Source organism: Primulina huaijiensis, chromosome 7 (assembly GCF_012295235.1).
Source record: "Primulina huaijiensis isolate GDHJ02 chromosome 7, ASM1229523v2, whole genome shotgun sequence".
Classification (NCBI taxonomy): domain Eukaryota; kingdom Viridiplantae; phylum Streptophyta; class Magnoliopsida; order Lamiales; family Gesneriaceae; genus Primulina; species Primulina huaijiensis.
In genome coordinates this window covers 14,766,743-14,772,742 of record NC_133312.1, presented here as the reverse complement: position 1 = coordinate 14,772,742, position 6,000 = coordinate 14,766,743, and positions in this window count along the sequence as shown.

The following is a 6,000-nucleotide window of genomic DNA, read 5'->3' as shown; positions in this document are numbered from 1 at the left end:
AACTAGTGGACTTGAGTAAATTCAAGTAATGTTTAATTAGTCTCAAAAATGTTTGAGATAATTAAATTAAGTCCATGGGTTTTTAATTTGTTAAAAACCATATAATATTTGCATGTATGGGAGGTGAAAGGTTGGGAGACAACTTTTTGTATAACCAAGGCTTGGCATGCAACTTTTTTACTTTAACTTTTCCCACAACCAAAAAAATGTCTCTCCTTCTCTCCTAGCATGAATAGTGGCCGAAAATACTATTCATTCTCTCCATTTTTTTGTTCTTCAATGGTTGGAGAAAACACTCACTTCTCAAAAGAAAAATCCTCATATTTTTCTAGTGCAAAATATGAGGGGATCTACCTAGTTGGTGGTGGGCTTAATAGTTGAGCAAGGAGTGCTCAAAGGAAGCTTGTAGATTTGTCTTGCCTTTGAAGAGCCAAGTTGTTTACAACTTGGTTGGAGCCATTACATCAATCTTTGAGATTGATAGGTACATTTCTTAACACACTATGAATGTCATTTTGTGTTTTTGTATTTGCTACACACTATTTACTTGGTGGCCGAAATTTTTACAAAAATTTGATTTTTAAACTTCCGTTGCGCTTCCGGTCACCGTAACCGATCCCCTTTCAATTTCATGTTCGTGGTAAAATCGTATGCATAATCGTGACCAGTCAAAACATGTTAATAATCATAGCATGTATCATCGTATAATCATATACGTGTTAATTTTCTTAATTTGAATTCTGTTCATTAGTTGTGACTTTTGTATCATCATGACAGTCGATGGATCCATCTATGTGTAACTGTGGTACCCGGCGACGAGGATCATCAGCGACAGCATTACCCGCCCACTGAGTCCTGGCTTACATGTCATCGTGTCATCGTGTTAGTCACAATTAAATCACTTCTTTCAAAACATGTCATCATATTCATCACTTAAATAAAAGCATGCACATACGTAATTTTTTCCTTTAAACCAAGCATGCACCGTATTAGCCATAATTTAATAAAAATCATAAAGATGATGCATAGACATTTAAAATGTCATAAATTTCTGCTCAGGGCGCTGTCATGACCAAAATCTCACCCCGGGTGCAAAATGATCATTTTGCCCATGGAAACCCAAAAATTATCGTTCCAAAAATTATCGTTTCACCCCTGGACCTCTAAAATTGACCCAAATCTTACCAAACTCATTAAAATGTCCCAAAACATATTTAAAAGCATTCTTAGACGTAAATTCGCGCCCATTTTACAACTTAACCGATTCGTTTTAAAACTTGGACCAGGGTTCCGGTTTTAACTCGAATCGACTCGAACTTAATCCAATTTAACCCAAACATAAACCATGCCTAAAATACGTCCTACTAGACCCTACACCACATTTTCCAGCTCACTAAAACTCACGAAAAAATGGCCACAAACTGCTGGAAATCTCGGCCAAGCCCCCAAGCGAAAACCCTAGGTGCACTACCCTTCAAAACTTCGCACCTAGTACAAGGCCGAATAGGCCAGCTCCCATCCAGCCTCTCCTAGCCCACCCTAGGACCCTATTGAACTGAACCACCCCAAGAACAAAGCCCCATGCAAGCCACAAAACACCACCCTTCGCTAGGCTCCAACCGAAGCACCTCGCGACCCCCTACGATTTCAAAGGCTGCAACCCATCTTAAACCCCTACCACTAGCTAGCCACACCACTAGCCACACGCTCCCACCTGAGCTCTCCAACTGCAACGCGCAACCAACAAAACGCACAGCCACCCTCTTTTCTAAACTAAGCCTCAACATCAGCACACTGACACTAGCTTAAAACCATGAGCAGCTCTTAGTACACACCAAAATGGCATCCCCTTTGCATCATATCAGAAAAAAAACGTGAGCAACACAAGAGAGAATGCAATATCCATGTCAAACTTGCATGAAAATGCACACATGGCAGATCATGAAATTTTCGGACAAACACCTAAATAACAGCATAGTAATGGCGTGTATGAAGATAAAACAAAAGTACGTGCGTGCCTTGATGATTTGATGAACAAAAAAAACGAGACGAGGGAGACACCAAGAGGATTTTCTTGCAAGAACAAGTGAAAATCGAGGCCTTCTTGGGGTTGCTGATGAAGGAGCCGAGAGAAAATTTTGGTGGAGGGGGAGTTGTCGGCTAATACAAATTTTAATTAGGTTTAGGGTTAATTGTATTTAATATAAATGGTTAATAAACCAACTAATGAGCCCTAATTGTTATTTAAAGCTATAAAAATTATTTAAGCCCAATAAGTTTAAAAGTAAGCCCATTAGATCCAAACACACTCCCGAAAAATATTTCGTGTTGGAAAGTTTTTGAAAATATTAGCCGAACCTCCAAAAGTCACTCGATTCGATAAAATTTGCTTACCGGATAAAAATAAAATCATGCGGGTAAAAATATCCAATTACTCTCATTTTCTGAAAATACATTTAAAACATCATATATTAATTAATAAAAATTAATCGTGTAATAAAAATAATTTTCCTGAAAATTCTTCGGTCTCCGTTCCTTGTTCGAGCGCGAAATGCATCTAGAAACCCACCCTAATGCATGAACTTTTAAAATTTCATGAAATAATTCTACCATGCATGAATTATAAATAAAAAAAATTAAACACAAATTATTGAAATAAACATGAATTTAATGCTTTAATCAATTAATAAAATACCAATGAAAATTGAATAAGTTGCATGCATGTGATTCACGTGGACCTTCAAATTTTCGGGACGTTACACCAGGGGTAGTGTACTGTACGCAATGTCCGATGGTACTGTGAAGTACAGAGGAAGGATGTAGGTGCCTAGTGTTGATTCGATCAGAGAGGATATTTTGACAGAGGCACATACATCTCCGTATTCCATCCATCGAGGGGGTACCAAGATTTACAATGCAGATGCTGTATTGGTGGCCATGGATGAAGCGAGACATTTGCCGATTTGTATCTGAATGCCTCATTTGTCAGCAAGTAAAAGCAGAGCATCAGAGGCCAGCATGGATACTTAAGCAGCTCTCTATTCTTGAGTGGAAAAGGGAGAATATCACCATGGATTTTGTTGTTGGATTGCCGAGGTCAGTCAGGAGATCTAATGCCATTTGGGTTATAGTGGATCGACTTACTAAATCGGCACACTTCTTACCGGTGAAGACGACATTCTCCATGACTCAGTACGCAGAGCTCTATATCCGAGAAACAGTCCGATTGTACGAGATCCCAGTTTTTATTGTTTCTGACAGGGACCCGAGATTCACATCGTCCTTTTGGAAGAGTTTTCATGCAGCTATGAGGACAAAGTTGCTATTCAGAACTTGGCCTAGAGATTGTTCAGCAGACTGAAAACGTGGTGGTCAAGATCCGAGACATGATGAAGACCGCCCAGAGTCGCCAAAAGAGTTATGCTGACAAGAGAAGAAGGGATATCGAATTTGCCGTAGGAGATCACGTATTCGTGAGGATAGCACCTATGAAGGGTGTTATGAGGTTTGGAAAGAGAGGCAAGCTTAGTCCGAGATTCATTGGGCCATTCGAAATTCTTGACAGAGTCGGGACACTCGCTTATCGTGTAGCTCAACCGCCGAATCTGGCCGGAGTACACAATGTGTTCCACGTTTCGATGCTGAGGAAGTATATGGAAAATTCTTCGCATGTTTTGAGTTATGAGACGTTGCAGCTTGCTCCAGATATCTCATATGAAGAAAGACATGTCCGAATTCTAGACAGACATGAGCGGAGACTTCGGAACAAAGCAACCAAGGTAGTCCAAGTCCAGTAACTGAATCAATCAGTGGAGGAGGCCACTTGAGAGACCGAAGCAGATATGAGAAGTCGCTACCCAGACTTGTTTGGTGAGATTTAATTTCGAGGATGAAATTTATTTAAGTGGGGGAGAAATTGTAAAGCCCAAAATCAGTACACGTAAACTCATGCATTTATTTAATTGTTAAATTATTTATTTAATTTTAAAAGGGTTTTTAACGACGCATGATTTATGATTCGCATTATTTTAAATCATAACACCCTTCATAGGTGCTATCCTCACGAATACGTGTTTTCCTACGGCAAATTCGATATCCCTTCTTCTCTTGTTAGCATAACTCTTTCGGCGACTCTGGGCGGTCTTCATCCTGTCTCGGATCTTGACCACCACGTTTGCAGTCTGCTGAACAATCTCTAGGCCAAGTTCTGATCTCTCACCGACTTCATCTGAATGTATCGGCGATCTGCACTTTCTTCCATACAGTGCTACTTAGGGAGCCATACTTATAGAGGATTGAAAACTGTTGTTGTAGGTAAACTCCACTAGGGGTAGTTTCGATTCCCAATTTTCATGGAAATCGATCATACAAGCTCGCAACAAATCTTCCAAAATTTGAATAACTTGCTCAGACTAGCCATCTGTCTGAGGGTGGAATGTCATACTGAATAGCTACTTCGTCCCCATAGTTGCATGTTAACTCTTCCAAAAAGACGATGTGAATCTCGGGTCCCTGTCAGACACAATAGAAACTGGGATCCCGTGCAATCGTACTATCTCCCGGATATATAGCTCCACATACTGAGTCATGGAGAAAGTCGTCTTCACCGGTAAGAAAGTGTGCCGATTTAGTAAGTCGATCCACTATAGCCCAAATGACATTAGATCCTCTGACTGACCTCGGCAATCCAACAGCAAAATCCATGGTGATATTCTCTCATTTCCACTCGGGAATAGGGAGTGGCTTAAGCATCCCTGCTGGCCTCTGATGCTCTTCTTTCACTTGCTGACAAGTGAGACATTCAGATACAAATCGGCGAATGTCCCGCTTCATCCCTGGCCACCAATACAGCATTTGTAAGTCCTAGTACATCTTGGTACCCATTGAATGGATAGAATACGGAGATGTATGTGCCTCTGTCAAAATATCCTCTCTGATCGAATCAACACTAGGCACCCACATCCTTCCTCTGTGTCTTACGATACCATTGGACACTGCGTAGAGTACATTGTCCTTGGCTTCATCTTTCAGTATCTATTTCTGTAACTATTCATCCGAAGGCTGACCTCTACAAATTCGGTCTAGCAAAGAAGACTGGACTGTCAGATTATACAACTTGGGAGTTCTGCCCTTAGGATAAACTTCTAGGCCAAACCTTTGAATCTCTGACTGAAGAGAACTCTGTACTGACAGCTGTGCTACGACTGCTACTTTCCTGCTCAAAGCATCTGCCACAACATTAGCTTTCCTCGGATAGTAGATAATTTCACAATCGTAGTCTTTTACTAACTCCAACCAATGTCTTTGTCTCACATTCAGCTCTTTCTGCGTGAAGAAGTACTTGAGACTCTTGTGATCAGTGAATATCTGGCATTTCTCGATGTACAAATAGTGTCTCCATATCTTCAACACAAAGACAACGGCAGTTAACTCGAGGTCATGAGTCAGGTAGTTCTTCTCATGCACTTTCAACTGTCTGGAGACATATGCTATAACCCGAGTTATCTGGCATTTTCTCATGCACTTGCATGCATGGTGACATATGCACTTTCATGAATTTGCTGTTTGAGCTCTAACATCTCTGCTGTAGCCAAACGGTACGGTGCCTTAGAGATTGGCACAATGCTTGGCACAAGGTCAATGGCAAACTCCACCTCTCTCTCTGGTGGAAGGCCTATGACGTCATCTGGGAAAACATCAGGAAAATCTCTTATAAATGGTACATCAGATATCGATGGGGTGGGTGCGTCAGGTGTTGAAATAATACTGGCCAAGAATGTCTGACACCCCTTATGTAAAAGTTTCCTTACCTGCATGCAAGAGATCATGCGAGGGAAAATTCTTCACTTGTCTGGCTCAAAAAGAAATTGTTCCATGCCCAACGGTCTTACCAACACTAATATTCTCTGAAAATCAATTAGAACTCTGTTCTTCATCAGTCAGGCCATCCCCAAGATAATATTAAACTCTGGCATTTGCAACACAATCAGATCGACGTAA